The sequence below is a fragment of the Bufo gargarizans genome, chromosome 6 (genome assembly GCF_014858855.1).
Source record: "Bufo gargarizans isolate SCDJY-AF-19 chromosome 6, ASM1485885v1, whole genome shotgun sequence".
In the NCBI taxonomy this organism is placed as follows: Eukaryota; Metazoa; Chordata; class Amphibia; order Anura; family Bufonidae; genus Bufo; species Bufo gargarizans.
This window is the reverse complement of record NC_058085.1, coordinates 149,063,803-149,086,380: the sequence shown is the minus strand read 5'-3', so window position 1 is coordinate 149,086,380 and position 22,578 is coordinate 149,063,803. Positions and strand designations below refer to the sequence as shown.

Below are 22,578 nucleotides of genomic sequence, written 5' to 3'. Positions count from 1 at the left end.
CCAGTGAAACCAATATAACATCTCAACATTCACAAATATACATTTCTGACATTCAAAAACAAATCAGTGACCAATATAGCCACCTTTCTTTGCAAGGACACTCAAAAGCCTGCCATCCATGGATTCTGTCAGTGTTTTGATCTGTTCACCATCAACATTGCGTGCAGCAGCAACCACAGCCTCCCAGACACTGTTCAGAGAGGTGTACTGTTTTCCCTCCTTGTAAATCTCACATTTGATGATGGACCACAGGTTCTCAATGGGGTTCAGATCAGGTGAACAAGGAGGCCATGTCATTAGATTTTCTTCTTTTATACCCTTTCTTGCCAGCCACGTTGTGGAGTACTTGGACGCGTGTGATGGAGCATTGTCCTGCATGAAAATCATGTTTTTCTTACCTTGCAGACTTCTTCCTGTACCACTGCTTGAAGAAGGTGTCTTCCAGAAACTGGCAGTAGGACTGGGAGTTGAGCTTGACTCCATACTCAACCCAAAAAGGCCCCACAAGCTCATCTTTGATGATACCAGCCCAAACCAGTACTCCACCTCCACCTTGCTGGCATCTGAGTCGGACTGGAGCTCTCTGCCCTTTACCAATCTAGCCATCTGGCCCATCAAGACTCACTCTCATTTCATCAATCCATAAAATCTTAGAAAAATCAGTCTTGAGATATTTCTTGGCCCAGTCTTGACGTTCAGCTTGTGTCTCTTGTTCAGTGGTGGTCGTCTTTCAGCCTTCCTTACCTTGGCCATGTCTCTGAGTATTGCACACCTTGTGCTTTTGGGCACTCCAGTGATGTTGCAGCTCTGAAATATGGCCAAACTGGTGGCAAGTGGCATCTTGGCAGCTGCACGCTTGACTTTTCTCAGTTCATGGGCAGTTATTTTGCGCCTTGGTTTTTCCACACGCTTCTTGCGACCCTGTTGACTATTTTGAATGAAACGCTTGATTGTTCGATGATCACGCTTCAGAAGCTTGGCAATTTTAAGAGTGCTGCATCCCTCTGCAAGATATCTCACTATTTTTGACTTTTCTGAGCCTGTCAAGTCCTTCTTTTGACCCATTTTGCCAAAGGAAAGGAAGTTGCCTAATAATTATGCACACCTGATATAGGGTGTTGATGTCATTAGACCACACCCCTTCTCATTACAGAGATGCACATCACCTAATATGCTTAATTGGTAGTAGGCTTTCGAGCCTATACAGCTTGGAGTAAGACAACATGCATAAAGAGGATGATGTGGTCAAAATACTCATTTGCCTAATAATTCTGCACGTAGTGTAGATAGTTCTATATCAGGCAGGAATATGTAAGCGATATATAAAAAAAAAAAACTGAACATGTGGTATCACAAGGTCTAGAAGTATAATCTCATAGGACACACTGGTTATATGTACAACCCTCAAAGTGGATATAAGGTGCACTTAATTACATAGTGCAAACCATTTGCCATTATCTATGCTATTATATATAATATATTCATCTGTGCTGCGGTTAATGTGTGTGAGATGCATTTGCATCCTTTTCATCTTGCATACTTCTGCTTTGATCTGAAGGATCCTAATTTGAATTACCTCTTACCCTAAATATGATCCTCTTAACTAATTTTACATCAGAAGTCCATTACATAGTAGTGATGCCTAATACCCTAATTAAGTATTGTTGGAATATTTATGTGTATAAATTAGATTGACAGTCTATATTATTTATGTGTATAAATTAGAATCTGTAATGAAGGAGATTCTAATCTATTATCATAAATACCAAGCTAAAACGAGCTCGTGATCTGCTCTAAGTTAGACAAAAAGAAGGTGGCGGTGTATCAAAATATATATTTATTAAATAACAATAATATGGTGCAAACTAATATATAAGAAAATTGGTGACAATTGAAATTCAATCAATAATATGCAAAATAGTAAGAAAGTCTAAATAATTGATAGTATATATATATTCACTACCATGCCTTAGTATAACAATACCCCTCAATTATATTTTAAATCAATTTGATACCTGATTTCTCTCAGCCGACAAATGTCTGATTAAACCCAAATCTGGTTTATCTTTTATCTATACAGATATATACATAATCAACCATACCAGTCTAGAACTGAATTCAGTTCCTTGTAGATGATACCGTGTTTTCACCAGTATATTTTCAATCTCCCTGGATTGGATTAAGTTTTAGGATGATGCTGCAGGTACACCTCAATCTTATTCCAAAACAGATACTATATACAAAGTATGGTTAATTGGATATATATATAGATATATTTTTATTCATTAATTATCCTATAAAATATAGGTAAGGTTATACTATACCAAAAATGTCAGCTAGCAGAAATCAGTTTCAATGGTTCTAAGATGGCTGCCTCCAATGGCTGAAAAGGTGGTGAGGGCTGGATCTGATGGATTAAGATGTCTTCTTCAAGATGACCATCTCAAGCTGATTCAAGAAGATGAAGAGGATGATGATGATGATCTGCTTCCTTATGATCTGCCTCCTGATCTGATCTGAAAATGAAGTTTTTTTTTCTGTCAGCTCATATCATCTTTTTATCCTATCTAAAATAGGACTGGTCTAGTTTAATCAATAACAAGTGACATCATTATATATATTTTTTATCCTAACACTAGGTGGCACTAAGGCTTCATATAAAAGTATTTGGCAATTATAGCTAGTTCCTGTATATATTATTTTAATTTGAAGAAGGGATACATTTTTATTAAGGTTTCATACAGACCTTGAAGAGACTGGAAAGAAAAAATGACATTTATATTTTGTCAAACTTCTAGACTCTTTCTAAATACCTGACTAAACCTAAATCATTCCAAACATACACTACAACACTTGTGGTCATTGTTTTGTAAAAAGACAGGGTTTGTTTATGATCACCTGTGTCCACATTTCTCCATTCAAGAAATCTTCAGGGAAATAGTTCATTAACTTACACTTTACTCTGGGAGAAATTCCCTTAATTCTTACACATATCGTGTATATATATATATATATATATATATATATATATATATATATATATCACACATCTAATTATTTAAAACCAACGCAATATTAAGAAATATCTTATAGAACCTAAAATCCATACACATGAGGATTAATATAAACCTTACAATGAATAATAAAATTATATTCTTTCTATTCACTGAGATAAACTAACACTCAGTACATTTCTACTCCAGTGTCTTATCTGGGTAAAAACTTTTCATTAGACCTTGGGAAACCTCCTTCTCACAAAAACAGACTTGGGTAAATACTTTTGTACAGATTGTTAATCTGAAGTTAGGGATTCTAAGTCCAAAGGGTTTTGACCTCATCCTGCCCTTTTCAAATAAGACAAAATGGTTGTTCTTAATGTTCATGTCCATACATCTGTATAGGCCTTCTACTATGGACTCTTTTTATACTCAATAGTTCTGACAGTATCTGGTGTTATTTTGGAACATCATTCTGACAGTTGATGGTGGAACTGCTCCCCCTCTACCAAGTCACAATCTGATATACTTAATCTTCCTTTTTGGTATGCAGGAGGTTTTAACGATAAATGCAATTATTGCTATTTCTTCTTATTACCATTACTCATGATAGTATAGATAATAGCAAATGTAACGGATCTCCTGGCACCCCAACCGGGTACCTCCGTCGATGGATGCTGCTAGCGCTTCCCTATTTGTTGTTTGCTTCACAATAAAAAAACACAAACAAAAAAAAAACATCTTCAAAGTTGTGGGCATGTCCTGTAAATTAAATGATGCAAATCCTCAAACAATCCATGTTAATTCCAGGTTGTGAGGCACCAAAATACAATAATGTCAAGGGGGATGAATACTTTTGCAAAGCACTGTATATTTAATGGCCCCAGTTGTGCTTTTATATATATATATATATATATATATATATATATATACATTTCTTTATTTCTTCAGCGGTAAAAACATATACATGACACCAATAGGACATTAAAATCTTAGTCCTTAACCCTTTCATGACCAAGGGTCATTGATGCCCCAGTGTCAAGGTAAAATTTTATAAATCTGACATGCGTCACTTTATATGGTAATAGCTTTGGAACACTTTTATTTATCCAAGCCATTCTGAGATTGTTTTCTCATGACACATTCTACTTCATGATTTGAGTCAATATATTTCACCTTTATTTATGAAAAAATCCCAAATTTACCAAAAAGTTTGAAAAATTTGCAATTTTCAAAATTTCTATTTCTCTGCTTTTAAAACAGAAAATGATACCTCATAAAACATTTATTACTTAACATTCCCCATATGTCTACTTTATGTTGGCATCATTTTGGAAATGTAATTTAATTTTTTTAGGAAATTAGAAGGCTTAGAAGTTTAGAAGCAATTCTTCAAATTTTTAAGAAAATTTCTAAAACCCACTTGTTAAGGACCAGTTCAGATCTGAAGTCACTTTGTGGGGCTTACATAGTGGATACCCCCATAAACGACCCCATTGTAGAAACTGCACCCCTCAAATTACTCAAAACTGATTTTACAAACTTTGTTAACCCTTTAGATGTTCCGCAAGAATTAAAGGAAAATGGAGAATAAATTTCAAAATTTCACTTTTTTGGCAGATTTCCCATTTTATTACATTTTTTTCTTTAACACATTGAGGGTTAACAGCTAAACAAAACTCAATATTTATTACCCTGATTCTGCGGTTTGCAGAAACACCCCACATGTGGTCATAAACTGATGTAAGGGGGCGCACGGCAGGGCGCAGAAGAAAAGGAACACCGTATGGTTTTTGGAAGGCAGATTTTGCTGGACTGGTTTTTAGATGCCATGTCCCATTTAAAACCTCCCTGATGCACCCCTACAGTAGAAACTCCCAAAAAGTGACCCTATTTTGGAAACTGGGGGATAAGGTGCCAGATTTATTGGTACTATTTTTGGGGGCATATGCCTTTTTGATTGCTTGGTGTTGCACTTTTTCTTGAAGATCCAGTGGGGCTGATGGCTGTACTATCCTTTGCAATGCTTTTGCATGGCAACGTACAATACTATCAAAATGTCCTGTAGATGGCAACACTGGGCACTTTTGCAAAGTGTCCGGTTGCCATGGCAAGCATCAGGTGCTGCCATCACAGCGTGGCATGCATGGGGGGAGGGGGGACCGCATCAGGGGCACAATACATGGATAGGAGGGGCGGGGATCGATTTGTAAACGCACAGGAAGGAGGCACAGATCGGGGGGCTTCATTGCACATTACCTGATTTCAGAGTGCAGATCAGAGCCTGAAACTGGCATTTTAACACTGCCGCGATCCGATTGGTTAGTCTGCACAGACTAACCAATGGGATCGATTGCTGGCAAGGGACCACTTTGATTGGTCCTTTGCCGGCATTACTAGACTGTATACTTTCCCTGACAGCACCAGGGCAGGCGAAGAAGCTTTAATCCAAGCGCTTTGCAGCGCTTGGATTCAAGAACTGCCTGACGTCTATACACGTGGTAGCTGCACGGGGCATGTGCAGCTATCACGTATATAGACGGATTGTGGTCAGGAAGGGGTTAATCATGACATACAAAGTGAAAAGAAAAAAAAAAAAATCCTATTAAAACAAGGAAACACCTGATGCTGATTAATTCACATATATCACCTGATTGTGAAAGTGAGGGAGAAAAAACTTCAGCAAAGACAACCCACTTGTGAAATATAAAAACAGTTCCTTTATCTATACTGTAAAACCAAATCATATCTTTTGTTCAGACCATTGGGTGCACAGCTTCCTAGGCTGAACATCCAATATGCTTTTTTTCTCCAAATATCTGGAGTTTCCATGGGTGCGAAATTCTCACCATCAGTTGCAAACATTTTCATGACATGGTGGGAGAATCAATTTTTATGTTCATAGATTAGTCCATTTTTTGTCTCCATAAAACAGTATGGACGCTACATTGATGATTTGTTGGTGGTGTGGAGAAGTCATGTGGCGGACATACCATTTTTTATCGTGTCAGTTAAGTCCCAAGAAAGGCATAATTTAGTTTTTCCACATAAACGGTTAACAGAAACTCAATATAAAAATAAAGCAAAATATAAAAATTTAAGAAAAATGCCAATTTAACCTTAGTTGGGATTAAACCAATGACCTTTGTGACCACTTGCAGCAAAGAGTATGTAAGTGTATGTGACATCGTTAGAAGTCATTTACCTGTTCTCATCGGTGATCAGGGATGGGACGGGATAGTGTCCTCGGGTGTATGGTGTGTGGCTCGCAGGGCAACTACAGTGGGACAAAAGATCAGTCCAAGTTTATTCTATGATCAATCCAAAGGTCAACAGACCTGGTTATCTGACAAGGGCAATTATAAATGCGGCAGTAACAGGTGCATTTGCTGTGGACATATGGATGTTAGCAAAAGTATCACGTCCACAGCTAGTGGAAAAACTCAAAAAATAAATCAGCTTTTGAACTGCAATTGTAAAGAATGTCAGTTACAATACGTGGGGTGTACTACAAAACAAAATAAAAGCCACATCATCAGAACAGTTGCACCTGGCCCTAATCATTTCTCCCCTTGGTATATTTTTTACCACATGGGGGGAATGACAGGATGTGGCCAGGAGAGTGGTATTGCCTGCAGTGTTTTTTCTAAAGGTGGAAGTCTGAACCACTTCCGTGGCCACATTCCCCTGAAGGCAAAGATCCAAAAAAGATATGGATATCACATTAAAGGACAGGCACTGGTTTAAATAATTACCAAAAAATGGTATGTCCGCCACATGTCCTCTCCACACCACCAACAAATCATCAATGTAGCATCCATATTAGCTGTTATGCTAATATACTGTAAACTACTGTATACTGTGGGGGCCTGTATACTGTGGGGGCTGTTTATTGTATAATGCTATACTGCTGTACTGTATAGTGTGGGGTGCTGTATTGTGCATAGTTTGGGGTGCTATATACGGTGAGGTGCTATACTGCTCTACTATATACTGTGGGGTGCTGTATACTGTATAGTGTGTGGTGCTGTCACCACCTGACATCTGAGAAGCTCTGACAGATATTCTTCAGAACCTCCTGCTTGAGGTTCCTTTTGTTTTGCTTTCGTTTTCTCATCTCGTTAGCCTCTCTCAGCTGTCATGTAGTTGCACTGATTGCATCCCTTTAAATCCCTTCCCATACTGCATCACTTTGCGGTTTATACAACTTCCTGGAGTGTGCTGATGCTAGAAGCTGTTACTACTGCATCCACAAGATAAGTCTGTTTTCTTTATTTCTGTTACCCTGTGGGCTTGATTCTAGGTGACTGTGACTCCCTCCGTATTAAGTGTAGGGAGCCGGTGGTCGTGTCCCCTCACTATTATAGGGTGTTCAGGTGCATACAGTCGAGGAACGAGGATATGCAATTTTCTACCATTGAGATTTTTGCATAGGCTGAGCAGTAAGGGAGAGAGCTAGGGCTCTTACAGGGCTTACCCTCCTGTTCCTTAATTTTGGATCAAGTCAGTTGGATCTTCATTTGTGTCTTCTAGTTTTCTGTGACACCATCCGTGACAGGTGCTATACTGCATACTGTGTGGTGCTGTATACTATAGGGTGCTATACTGCATACTGTTGGTTGCTGTATACTATAGGGTGCTATACTGCATACTGTGGGGTGCTGTGGTACACTGTAACGCTAGGGTGAGCCGAGCCCTGGTCTTCTTCCTGCAGAGCGGTGCCCACTTCAAGCCTGAGCCGCAGGAGTCTTCAGAACTGGAAGTATTTACAGTCATTCACTGTACTCTACCAGATGTGTGGATTTTGTGTGTGTGTGTTGTGGTGGAGGGCGTGATTGCCTGCTAAGGTGTGGGAAGGCGGGATCCAGGGGGCCCAAGTAAATTTTTGCCCAAGGTCCAATCAATATTAAAGACGGCCTTGCATATTTGGGCTGAAAAATAATCTTTCCGGAGACACCGATTCGGGTATCCACAGTATTCTGATATTGGTTCTCTTAGATCTTTTTTCTTGATTTTCAATTTTTTTTTATAACCAATCATTATCATGCAATGTTTCTATTTAATTCTCCATTACCCCAATTCTTTGTTCCAATTCCTTTACTTTAGAGATACAGGATGCAATGTATGTTTAAATCTCTTTCACCAATTGGACAAATTATTGCTGAATAGTGTAATTTAAAGTAGGCATAGCCTGCCTGATCGATTCCTGAATGCATTCTTTAATGTCTTGCTGCACCTCTTCTTTACACTGACCGGGAGATTTTTCCCCTGATTTGCCCATTTTTCAGAGTTGTGATGCTTTACTGCCTTAGATGCCATAGTGAGGAGAGATATATGTTATCTAGCCACCAGGCCACTCTATATTGTATAGTCCAGTCCCTCTCAGCTAAATTTTCCCTTTTTATTTCCTCTTCTTATTTATTTATATTTATTTTTCTTTTCTCTCTCTCTCTCTCTTTTCCCTACCCTTTTATCCAACTTTTCTCTTTTCCTTTCTCCTGTTCTTCTCCCCCTCCCCCTTTCTTTCTCTTTTTTTTTCTTCTCATTTTCTCTCTCTCCCCCTCCTCCTTCTCTTGCTTTTAACTGTCCAAAGTTTATAATCAATGGAGATGGGACATAAGTCAATGGGGAATAGAGGTGGAGATGGAGAATAAGATGGAAGGTTCACTTATCAGTGCTGAGTCTCTGTGCTGGGCTTCTGTGGCAGTCTCTTCTTCTTTCCACTCCTCAGGCTTTCCACCAATCTATGATTGAATCCACAGCAGGGCAAATGGAAGTTGGGGATGGGCTCCTTCTTCATCTCCACTTTTCACTCTTGGGAGAAATAGCAACTTGGACTTGGTATGCTCCTTTAATCCATCATGCCACAATGCAAGCCGCCTCCCCCACCTCCAGTGAACATGCAGTGGGGCACATACATGCAGCGGGGCGTTCTCACCACCTTGGTGCGTTCAGTGGCGTGGAGCAACATTACTCATTACACACGTAGATCTTACATCAGGGTGGACCAGGAAGACTGGAAATAACTACATCACTATATAATAAAGTGAAAACAAAATGGGAGATCTTCTTAAAAGGAGTGTATGGTTATGGGGACGAAGATATCTAAACAAGATATGTCAACCTCTTTGATTTAGCAGAAATCAAGGAGAAGGCCTCATGGCCCCTCCATATACATGTAAGATGCTGGTGAGGGTGGGTGGAATGTAGGTGAGACGGTAGATATGGATCATATAGTGAAAAATATCATGAATGTATTTTTAATATGAAATGAATTAATAAAGATATCTAAAATACTAAATAAGTGGGACAAAGTCCATATTAATGACTATGAGTTTAGAGTGAGATATTTTAAAAGCTCCAGTAGGTGTAATTTGGAGGTGTTGTAATACTTTTATCCATATAGTATATGTCACTGACAATGCATTAACTGCATTTTCTCTAGGAAAAGGGGATGTGTCATGGTCTTCATCATGTTAGGATAACTAGTTGTGAATTATCAAGTAGTTGTGATTGTTGTAAGCACTCATATCCCTTTCAACGGTTTCTTCTTCGCCACTTGCAAGACAGAATGTTTGAAGCAAACTCATTTCAAAGGTTCAGCAAATCCTCAAACATACTTATTACTTGAGGCTTTGACAGCGCAACAGATTACTGGAGGATCATTTGGTGTGCACAGACTAGGGCCGTGATAATAAAAGTACACTTATACATCAGGGATTCAGTATAAAGCTAATTTGGTGGTGGCTTTGAAGTCAATGACTTACCACTAGGGTCTATTCTTTATGAGTTGGTTTTACAAACAACCTATTATGTCTTATTGTATTGCATGTGCAGGGATAACTAATATTGCAATGCAATTAAAAGTAGATGTGCACATGTTCTGTATAGATAAAGTATAGCACTTCAGAATCATTTTCACTGGTACATCTAAAGGCCCCTATACACTGCCCAAACATCGAGCATATTATCTCTAATAAGCGTTCAAACAATGATTCTGTATGGGGACAAGCGATGGAATAAGCGATATCTTCTCCGCATACGGTGAAAGGGATCGTAGCATGTAAATGCAGTTGTCTTCTTCACTGAAGGGCAACCTCCATCCCATCTGGTCAAGAGGATGCCAGCTATGTCCAGACAAGGGGTGACTACACGTGGACAGCGCTCTCTATTAATTTCTGTTGGAGTTACAGAAACAGCTGAATGAGATAGTGTGGCTATAAAGGTCTATTATGAGAATACTCCTTTAACGACTAGCTCCACTTTTGTATGCAGTCTAAAGAAGACTCAATAGCCTGAAGTACAAAAATGATCCAAGCTGAGATGAGTTCCGTGCTTTAAACATGGTTGATCTTTAGCAATAAGTGCGATATACAATTAAAAACATACTAAAAGCATCCCACACTATATAATGGTGAACTTACATAATATGCAGTTGCACATACTAAAGTATGGGGGTTGAGGCATCTTAAATATGAAGAGGAAGAAGAGACTGTGGACCTAGCTATATCTGGGCATTGGATCCTATATAAACGGATCCGTATTCTAAGCTTTGAGAATGGTCGCACCTAGATAAGTCTACCTCTTCTTGTTGTCTCATATCTCAGAGATAAACTTTTAACATTGGATATATTATGCAGTGTGATCACGGTATATACTCAGACTCACCTTCAATTAGTGTAGAGCCCTTTGAAGTAAAAGTGAAATGCACTAAATAGGACATTTAATGAGGATTTCTGGTATGTATATATTGATGGGCTATCCTCAGCACCCTCACCGATCAGCTCTTTTGGGCAGCTGCTGAAGCCAGAGCTGAGCTGCAGTATGCCGGTGTACAGTATATAGAGCCTTCTGTCCACTTTATAGTTTCTGGCACTGGCAGCGGTGGGGTGCCAGGTGTCTGACCCCAGTGATCTGACATTGACAATGTATCCTGAGGATAGATCATCAATATTGAAGTACCGAATAAAACCTTTTATAGCTCTGATTACTGCATTGCCTGAGCTGCATACTAACATAAGTCTACCCTCTTTATCTTTGAATTGCTTTTCTTCCCAAGAGCATCCCACTATAACAGGTTCTAGATGGAAATATATTTTCAAGGGCAGCATAGGAAAATATTTGACAATAAACATAGCCTATGTCTCAATCAGCAATCCAGCTGTTTGTAGTGAAAGGTGCCATAATCTGAAATTATTCTGACCTTATTCACACTCTTTAATAATCATATTCTGAATCAAGATCTGCCAAATTATATATATATATACAATGCATGCAGAAAATCTTCTGACCCTTTCACTTTTTCATATTTTGTTATGTTCCGGTCTTGTCCTAAAATAAATAAAAATTCTGTGTTCAGCACCCCATAATGAGAAAGTGAAAACCGAATGAGAGAAATCATTGCTCATTTATTGAAAAGGAAAAAACTAAAATATTTATATAATATAAAATATTCAGGTAGCAGAGCTCACAGAAACACACGCTTCAGGGAGGTAAAGATCAGTCTTCCACCATGATCAACATTTAATAAACTCAGTTTAAAATAAAACCACCTCAGCGCTAATTGACATGAAACCTCTATAGCAGGGGTGCACAACCAATGGGCCCCAGAGCCATGGTTTAATGCCCTCATACTGCTGGGCAGAAACACAGCTGCCCTTTCCCCAGTGGTTCCATTTTACATATACCCACTAATTTTAGACCCTTAGGATTTTTGTCATGTACTTTGTCAATATGGGCTGACACACTGTGCTTGGAGAGACCTTTTTTATATTGTTAATAAGTTCCCCTATCCTAGTTTGGTCCACATACTTAAGTCCGCAACTGCACTCTAACATATATATTACATGAGTGGCAGCATGGAGGCTCAGTGGTTATCACTGTTGCCTTGTAGCGCTTGTGTCCCAGGTTCAAATCCGACCAAGGATGTCATGTGCATGGAGTTTGTGCGTTCTGTGTTGGTTTCTCTGGGTACTCTGGCATTCTCCCACAGTCCAAAGACATACTGATAGGGAACTTAGATTGTGAGCCACACTGGAGACAGCAAGTGATGATAATGTCTGTAAAGCCCTGCGGGATATGTCAGTGCCACATATAAGTGAGTAAATTTAAAAAAATGAGTCTTGTCATAATTTATATGCTGTTCTATTCTAATGGTGCGTCCAGGGCTGGAAAGGCTCACCCGAGTGGCAATCGGGGGAGCTGTTCATTCTCTGCAGCCACCTTGGTCCCCCTGAAGGATCCAAAGCTGCTACAACTATGTTACTATGGAGACCCTGCCTCAAATGCTGATAGACTCCAATGCTGTTTCGATAAATGCTTTTATTTCAAAGAGCGGTTCCAGTCAAAAAAACATTTTTTGGCATATATCCTTCTTCAGTACAACTGGAAGGGCATAGAGAAATATCTCAGTGAATACATGACATTGGTCTTAGATACAAATAAAATAAAATAAACATAAAGCAATGTCAATACAACATGTAGATAGAAGAACAGAAGAGGCAATATAAATGTACTTGATCCAGACTCAGACAAAATTAATTCTCAACAGAGGTATCACAGGAAGTCCAGGAAAGGGGATTTAAATTCAAAATCACGAGGAAGGACATGAAAAGTGTGTTGATCCACATGGATGGCCGGTCTGGGGTCAGCGTCACAAATCACAGTAGTGGGGAGGTCCAGGATGGGGAGGAAGGTGTTAAGGAGGGCAAATGACATGTAGATCATCTAGTATACATCAGTTTCCAGATTTATATGCTGAGTGGGATACACTTTATATAATACACATGTACATTATCTAGTAGGCTATATGGTAATACTAGAATAAGCTGTATAGTAATACTAGAATATGATGTTGTACAGGCTGAATCGTATATATAGGAGGTACACAGCAGATCTTACCTGGTTGAGCCGCATAGGTGGAGAAAAAGTGTAGAGTTAAAGTACCCACAGTGTGGCAGGTTGCTGCAGTGATGTGGGGCTCTATGGCCCTGTATGGCTTGCGCTGGAATAAGGCGGTAGCCTAGAAAGAAAGGCGTCATATCTGTGATGGTGTCCGTCGCAATTAAATAGTGGTAACGTTGCAGCGGAAGTAAGGGGGCGGAGTCTAACTGACGTACTTCCGGTTTCTGTGCTATGGGGATAAGTAAAGATGGCGGGTATTGCTCAATGTGGGATCAACCGGATGGAAATGTGTTCTGTGCAATCTAGTACATTTATATTGCCTCTTTTGTTCTTCTATCTACATGTTGTATTGACATCGCTTTATTTTTATTTTATTTTATTTGTATCTAAGACCAATGTCATGTATTCACTGAGATATTTCTATATGCCCTTCCAGTTGTACTGAAGAAGGCTATATGCAGAAAACCGTTTTTTTTTACTGGAACCGTTCTTTGAAATAAAAGCATTTATTCAAAAAGCAAAGTGGAGTACAGGAGTCTGAATTTATATTATTATCTGGTCTGGGAACCATCTCCTGTTGCCCACACAATCAGATTGGAGTACTATCCAACCTTACAGGTTGGAGTTTATGAGAGAAGCAATCTAATAATTGCATGTTCAAGTTCCCTCGGGAAACTTTTAAAAAGTGTAAAAGAAAGAAAAAGTTTTCAAAAATGTCAAAAAAAATATAATTCAAATCACCCCCCTTTCCCTACAATAAAAATAAATAAACAATAAAAAAATAAATACAATAGAAAGAACTGGGCACTCCCAGATACTCGAACCAACACTTAATTTAATATTGAAACCAATGAATGGGTGTACCCCATTCATATGATAAATACATAAAACCACAATAAGCAGTCAAATAAGAGTAAAATCAAAACATAAAAATAATAATGAAAATATCAGAGCTCCTACTAGACGCCAGTTGAATAGCATTGAGAGCGGCATTCCACTGTGGTGAAGTGCCAGTGGCGTCCCACTGAAGCAAAGTTACCTGCGTGCTTTAACAGTAGGTTTTCTCTTGCTGGCATAGATATAAGAACGTTCTTACCATATTTAGTTGTCTATGCCGGGATGTCGCTCTAGACGTTGGTCATATACTGGAAAAGACCGATGTCTTGCAAGCTGTTCCCATCTGACCTCCCACGCTGGCGGCTTATGTGCACGTGGACCTAAGGTCTAGATATCGGTCTTTGCTGCAGCTTCGTTTAGGCCACCTTTCGCGCAGCAGACGGTACTCAAATAAGCACTTCGACACAAACTTATGGCTCCATCACAATTGGTCAGTGGTCATTTGGGGGATTTCACCAGACGCGTTTCGGGGCAAGAATGACCTCTTCCTCAACTAGTGATCAAAATGTCATGCACACTCCAAACTAGTAACAATAAAAACTTCAGAAAGTTATGTCCACCCTCCTACAGAAAGTATTATGATTTATTTAACATATTTCAAAAGGAACTCCTGTTAGGCTGCTAACTCTGGATCCAAAACCAAAAAGTTCTGTACAGTTTATATTCCCTGCCTCCGCTCAATAATAGTGTAGAGAGTAGTGAAGAGACGTCGACCATACATAATATAGTAGATTTATTGAAACAACGGTTTGGAGGGGGGAAGGGGGGGGGGGTTGATATCAGTCAGATTCTTATGGACTTCAAGTAAAAAATAGATTACAGGGATTCTGAAATGTTTTTTGTACAAAAATCTATTTTCTTTTTAACTTAAAATACATTCCCTTTAACTCCATCCACAATACCTTTAAAGGTGTTATCCTGGAAAAGATAATGCTGTGATCAGCTGTTTCAGGAAGCCGCAGCTCTGGTGAGTGCTGTGGCCTCCTGGCAGCTTACCAAGCATAGCACCATACATTGTAAAGCGGTTGTGCTTAGTATTGCAGTTCAGCCTCATTGGGGCTATCCAAATGCACTTCTTACTGCAGAAAAGTCCAATACTCTGTTGTCCAATAAAAATCCCAATAAGGAAACTGTAGAACATTTCCCCTTTGTCCACTCTTACCATCCCCTAATGCCAAAAATTGAACAGGCCATTAAACAATGGCCACATCCCCATTCAGGCAAATCCTTTCCAAAGACTTTATTATGTACGACTCATCCTTTGTTGTTTACCTTATTAAATGTCCATGTGGTCTTCTGTATGTGCATGAAACCACACAACCCATCTGGGATCGAATTATCAGCCATAAATCCACCATCAGATGCAAAAAGAACTGGCTTCCACTCCCTGATCATTTTGCCAAAGCCCAACATGATATCACTCAACTAAAGTTCCAAGTCATCAAATGCATAAAACGCACGCGGAGAGGCGGCAACCATTTGAAAGCACACAAATCAAACTGGATCTACACACTTCAAAGTTTGGCCCCAAAGAGACTTAATTGGGACTTTATTTGTACATTTAATTGCTTATAATATTTCTCATATTAATATTTCACTCCTTGCCTTTTAGAACCATTGATCCGTTCTTTCTTTGGACACACGAGGTAGTATGCACCCCATACCAACCTTTTTCCCTACTATTCCATTTTCCGCTCCTTTCTTTTTCCGTTCTTTCTCTTTTCCTTTACTCTTTCATAACATCATCTCCTTCATAACAGTATTACCTTCATATCACACAATACTTCACATAATTTTCCATACATCATAGTCCTTTTATAATTCTTTCACACCACACAATACCAGATATACATCGCAACAGCAACCTTCGCTTCCAATCTATATTGCAATCTATATTGCAACAGCCATGATTCTAGGATTTGTACCTACATTGTACCATCAGTTTAGCCTATGGTATGTGGAACCTACAGTCTAATTGTGCTTTCTACTCTCATTTACCTATCCTACCGACTGCATTGCTAATCAGCCTATGTTATTTTGCTACTTCCCTATTATTTTACAGCCCAGAGCATTCTGTCTCATTTGTAGCTTCAACTACTGTTTGTACTCCTTAGCTCTACCGGTGCATTTCGTCTTGCCATATACCACCTTGGCTTAATATTGATCTATTTTTTCTTTAACCAGCAGACTCTCTACCTGCATGGCCCACCTCATTTCTCTCTAGCTCCCTTATTAGTTCTATTCTCCCTATATTATTGCATTTTCCATCTCTGATTTGACTCCATGTATTTACATGATTTTTTTTTCTTTTTGCAAGTGACCCTGTGACCAAGGTCTTAGATTAGACCAAAACATCAGAAATATTAGTCACATATATCTAAAGACAAATGTTCTTCTGATATGACAATTGCCTATATGGAGGATTAATAATAATAAAAGGATACTTTATTTGCATCAAACCAAAGAGTGTGCAGTGGTACTTTAATAGTACAGAGCAATGGGATTCCTCCAAAACTTTAAGGCGAAGATTTGGAGGAACCAACAATTTACCAAAGGGAAGATTACTAGGAGCCAAATCCTGCCAAATCCTGCCACAATAGTATTTAGACGCAGCAATGACAACACCAGGAGGAAGAATGTTACCATGTTCAGTATCGATAGAATCACAAGAACTAAAACTACATTATAAGGCCCCCGCGTTCACATTATCAGACCCAGGACGATAAGTAACTATAAAGTTAAACTAGGTAAAGAAAAAGGCCCAGCGTGCTTGCCTAGGATTCAAGTGTTTAGCAGTATCCAGATAAAGCTACATTCACATAACCATATGTGTTTTGCGGTCCGCAAATTGATGATCCAAAAAAAAATCTGTTTTTTTGAGGATCCACTGTAAGATTGCCTATCCTTGTCGGACAAGAATAGGACATGTTCTATTTTTTTGTGGGGCTACGGAATGGACATACGGATGTGGATAGCACACGGTGAGCTGTCCGCATTTTTTAATGACCCATTAAAATGAATGGGTCTGCATCCTGTCTGCAAAAAAAAACGGAACAGACACGGAAACCAAATATGTTCATGTGAATGTAGCCTAAATCAGTTTTTTTGTGATCCCTCAAAGGCCCATTTGATGGCCAACAGTTCCAGATTGCCAATATCATAATTCCTGTCAGCGGAGGAAAATTTTCTGTAGAAAAGTGGACATAGCTGCAAATTAGTTATCGAAAACAACCCCTGAGATTGTACAATGCCTACTCCTACCTTAGAAGCATCCACCTCAACAATGAATAGTTTGGTAACATCTGGCTGAATGAGTACAGGTGCATGTCACGGCCACGGTTATGGCCGTGAATCCTTGGGAGACGCATACAGTTGCCCGCGGTTTGGGTAGTTGTTTCAACCGCAGCTTGAGGCATGATGTTGTTTGCCTCAAGTGCGGTTGCCGTGGACAACAGCTATGTGTGTGGTTCCTTGGAGTTGTGTGCGTGTGTGTATGCACGTTAGTATGTCTGGTGTGCACTTTGTGTTGTCTGGTGTGCACTTTCACTGTGGCTGCCCGTGGCAACGTTTGGTATGATGTACATGTGGTGGCAGTGTCCCGGCCTTCGGGCTGTCTCCCGGGACGGCTGCCACCCATGTCGTTGCCTGCGGCAACAGCCACAGTGTGATCTTAGTTTGGACACTTTTCCTATTTGATGTTTCCCTTCTGTGGTGCTGGAAGGGTTAACTCCCTTCCCAGTGTGTGTGTGATGTCACTGGGTGTGTCCGACTGTGGGGTGTGGCTTCTTGGCCTATATAGCCTTGGTGTTTGGCATGGCTCAGTAGGTTGCTTCAGTCATGCTTGGCTGGAGCAGCCTCCTGTGCATATTACCTGCCAGTGAGAGCCACCCCTGTGGTCATAAAGATATTGTCCTCTGAGATGGCTGCTCAGTGTTAGAGCTCCTCACCACCATCCCTGACAACGCGGCTCAAAGCATCGTGGCTGAAGTGGAACGACGATAGAAACATCCTCTCGAGTTCCCCATCACCTCAGGGACATGATGACTAGAAAAAAATCGTCCCGACCGGGTCTCAGAAGGCTAACTGACTTCTTCTCCGCTCAGGAGCCGGAGGGCGGCTTCCCGCCATTGCGACATGCGGTGGCAGCGGAGTGCCGAGACAGTGAAGGCACCGCTACTCACTCCAACAGAGGAAGCGCTCCCGTACCTCACATGGATACGAGGTCCCAGGGGAAAGGGGTGAGCACTTACCCTCGCCGCAGAGGTGCAATCCCAGAAGCGGAGAATATAGGCATGACTCTGCGCAGGAGGAAGGGGCCGCCATGACACCAGCGTTTCCGGTGAGTGAAAATACACCCGGCTCTGACAAACGCGCCACCCTCTCCCCAGGCAAGGCCCAAACAACACCCTTAAACACAACTACAAGCTCAGGGGCCGCATTGCTAGATCCTCTTCAGAGCTTTATATGTACTGATCAGGCAGTGTCAGAGAGTTCATTGAAAGCGATGATGACAGCGGTCCACCAATCTCTCACATCGCAACTCCAGCAGGTAGCGTCCACCATTACCTCTGCTGTAGACGACTTAGGTTCCAGGGTGAACCATATAGAATGTAAGATGGGGGAATTAACCAACTCCCACAATAACCTTATCGATGCACACTATTCCCTGGAAGACGAGGTGTCAGGGCTGAAAGCTAAGCTGGCGGATTTAGAAGACAGGAATAGACGCAATAACTTAAAATTTAGAGGGATCTCTGATTCGATTAGCTCAGCCAATCTACAACAACATCTTGGAGAAATGCTCAAAATGGTGTTTCCAGATAAAGATCCCAATCTTCTTCTGATTGATAGAGCTCATCACCTACCTAAACCGAAACATCTCCCGGTCTCTGTGCCCAAAGATGTTATTGCACGTTTTCACTTCTACTGCATTAAAGAGGATTTAATTGCTTATATGAAGAAAAACCGTAACCTTCCGGCTCCCTATCAGGACATTCAAATATTCGCTGATTTGTCCCAAGCGACATTACAAGCAAGAAAACAACTTTCCCCAATTACCAGAATTCTAAGAGATCTTCAGATTCCATATAGATGGGGATTCCCGATGAAGCTCCTGATCCACAAAGATGGGAGAACATATATCATCAAGAACCCAGAAGAGGGTGAAGCACTACTTAAGACCTGGAAGGCTGGCGGACCGACCTCGCCGACAACAGCAAAGAACAAGCCTAACGCCCATATTACTCCAGATTGGTCCACAGTGGGAGATTGAGTTCCATAATACGGCCTAGAGCGGTCGTTGTTCCCTCTGACCAGGTTGTTTTCCATTATAGGGATGGAGGAATAGGGCCGGACTGTTTCCCCCAGATTTCTCTGGTCCAGGTTTCTCTTTAACCTCCTCCAGACCAGTCATAACAATTTCTGATTGTTTAACCCCAGTTTACTATGCAAATCGTATTAATCCTAATACTGTACTATCTTGGCAATTTTGTCTCCCCTTTTCTTTTTCTATGTCCTTTTAATTTTCTTTTTACAGATGGTGATGCTATACTATATCCATTTCCTACACAGGCTAGAGTTGTAAGAGCTACACTATGTATACTACCTCAAGGTATTTTTATATGTGATGGCGGTTAAGGTACTATCTATTAATGCCAAGGGGCTCAACTCTCCATACAAAAGATCCTCGCTTTGGAAGGATGTTCGCTCCTCTCATACTGATATAGTCTGTGTTCAAGAAACACATTTTGTGAGTGGCAAACATCCACAGTTCTCTAATAAAGAGTTCTCTATAGTATTACTCGCTAATTCTTGTAAAAAGAAAGCAGGAGTAGCTATTGCAATAAGAAACTCACTGGGATTTCAAACTGAAAAAGTGATTTGTGATGAAGGCGGGCGATATATTATCTTAGTAGGCCAGATTGGCCCGGTAGTAATGACCCTTGTCAATATCTATGCCCCTAACAAATCCCCAGTTAGATTTTTAAACAAAGTCCTGGCAAAAACTCGCAAGATTCAAAAAGGAGCTTTGATGATATGTGGAGACTTCAACATTGTCCCCAACGGGTCTATTGATTCTTCCAGCTCAAATAGAATATTGGCTCCCTCACTGGGACGGTGGATACGGGACAATCAGTTCTATGACACGTTTAGGTGTTTAAATGCAAATTCTAGGGAATATAGCTTCTACTCTGCTAGACATAGATCATTCTCCCGAATTGATCTGTTTCTTTCAGACAGATCTCTTTTGCCTAAGATTTCCAAATCTTCAATTGGGAAGACATCTTGGTCGGATCATGCGCCCATATATTGTTCTATCTCCCAAATCTTACCGACAAACACACAAAGATTGTGGAGAAACAATACTTTTCTTCTCCGTCATCCCACGTATCAGGCACGTACAAAATCAGCTTTGATAGAGTATTTCTCCCTCAATAACACAGGTGATGTTAGTAACTTTACTATCTGGCAAGCTCATAAAGCGACTATTAGAGGAGAACTGATTAAACAAAGCTCTCACTTCAAAAAAACAAGGGAAGCTAAACTGACATCCCTCCTAGATGAAGAAGCCAGACTGGAAAGACAACTGAGTTCAGACCCGTCCTTACTACTACATAAAACATTAATGTCTCTCAGACATGAAATTCACTCTACCCTCCAGATGGATTATGATAGACAGCTAACCTCTATGCGTCTAGCGTATTACAGGTCATACAATAAACCAAGTAGATTAATGGCGAGGAAAGTAAAACCGCTGGCCCAAAAAATTAATATTCCTTTTATACTAGCCCCTGACAAGATATCTAAAATCACTCATCCAAATAAAATAGCAGAAGCATTCAATCAGTACTATTCGAAGCTATACAACCTTAGCAAAGATGCTTCCACTCACCAACCATCCACAGACAGCATTGACGCTTTTCTCCCAAAAATTAATTTGCCCTCTTTAAACTCTGAACAACTAACGGAACTAAATTCCCCAGTCTCCATTTCCGAAATAGAAAGTATTATTAAATCTCTTAAAGCTAACAAGTCACCCGGTCCGGTGGATTTTCCAACGAATACTATCAGATATTCTCCTCCGTTTTGCAGCCACATCTAGTGAAACTCTTTAATGGAGTCTTACTTGGGGACCAATTTCCATCTGAAATGCTGCAAGCCACCATCGTCACCATACCTAAACCGGGGAAAACACCTGACTCCCCTGCAAATTTCCGCCCTATCTCGCTTCTTAACTGTGATATTAAGCTTTATGCCAAACTACTCGCTCATAGACTTATGAAATTTATGCCTATAATAATTCACAGCGATCAAGTAGGCTTTACGAAGGGCAGAGAGGCCCCAGATGGGACTAGGAGGATGCTGGGTTTATTGCAGAAAGCTGGGTCCATGGAGTCGCCTTCTCTGCTTCTTACCCTGGATGCAGAGAAGGCGTTCGACCGGATACACTGGGGATTTGCATCAGCAGTTCTAGATAAATTTGGGTTTAATGGCTATATAAAGAATGCGATTTTAGCTCTTTATACTTCCCCCTCAGCTAGAGTATTGGTAAATGGGTCCTTATCATCCCCTTTTTTAATTACAAATGGCACTCGCCAGGGTTGCCCCCTTTCGCCTTTCCTTTTTTTAATGGTTATGGAGCCTTTTGCAGAAATGATAAGGGTGTCAAGCGAGATTAGGGGTATCCCAGCCGGTAACCGCCAACATAAAATAGGACTGTTTGCGGATGACGTCATCCTTTCAATCACTGATCCCATCCCTTCCTTAAGAGCGGCTTCTCAGATTATTAAAGAATTTGGAGAGGTATCGTATTATAAGGTTAACGAGTCCAAATCCCAAATGCTAGCTATAAAAGTCCCTCCACCCTTGAAAGAGTTATTAGGAAAAGAATTCCCTTTCCAATGGGCAGAACAATCTATTACATATTTGGGTGTCCAATTGTGCTTTCCTCTATCTAGAATAGTAAAGTATAACTATGATACAATGTACAAATCTCTTCAAGCCGACTTGATCAGATACTCCAAAATAGAATTGTCCTGGCTGGGACGAATAACAATATATAAAATGATGATTCTACCAAAAATTCTATATCTGTTCAGAACACTTCCTATTCCCATCCCTGCTTCAGTCATAGCTAAGTTTAAGACTCAAATGCTTTCATTCATATGGAACAAAGGTCCTCATAGAATTGCAGCCTCTATACTTTATAACCACAGGTCCAATGGAGGCCTAGGTGTCCCTAATCTTCAGGGGTATTACAACTCCTTTATCTTAAAGCAGCTAAAACTTTGGCTTAGCACAGAGCAATATCCAAGCTGGAAACAGATAGAAATGGATCTTAATAAGGGGAAGACTCTCCGTTCACTTTTGCTATTACATGCAATGGATAAGAAATTTCCGCTACCCACAGCACCAACAATGAAAGCCACTATCCAAACATGGAAAATGGTGTTGCAGAAGGATGAGCCTAAAGTGCCGGTGAAAACCTTGCAGATCCCTGTAGAGATTCTGCAATATTATATTCCAGACATCTCGGTGAGCGGATGGCGGAAAGCTGGGATTAGGGTATTGAATGATTTCTATGAGGGAGATACTATTAAGTCCTTTACATGTCTGAAATCCTCACATCATCTACCGGACTCTTATAGCTACCAGTTTACCAGAATAACCCACTTTTTAGTTAAAGGACCTAAAAGGGAAGTAAATGTCCCGATAATTCTACTCCATACAGCACTTGGCCCACAAGGAATTCCTCAGGTACCTACAAAGGTTATATATAATT

The 22,578-nt window shown here is 40.3% G+C and overlaps 1 long non-coding RNA gene across 2 annotated transcripts in view; it reads right to left on the bottom strand.

Moving 5' to 3' along the window:
- Nucleotides 1-22,578, bottom strand: part of LOC122940725 — a 58,276-nt gene that overhangs the window by 3,306 nt on the left and 32,392 nt on the right. Inside the window, exons 1-2 of one of the 2 annotated variants that reach the window (XR_006390383.1) lie at nt 8,665-9,017; nt 2,325-2,516 (exon numbers count right to left, since the gene is read on the bottom strand). This is a non-coding gene — a long non-coding RNA (uncharacterized LOC122940725). Of the gene's footprint in view, nt 1-2,324; nt 2,517-8,664; nt 9,018-22,578 lie in introns of those variants that run through there. The other variant, XR_006390382.1, reaches the window with a different exon arrangement.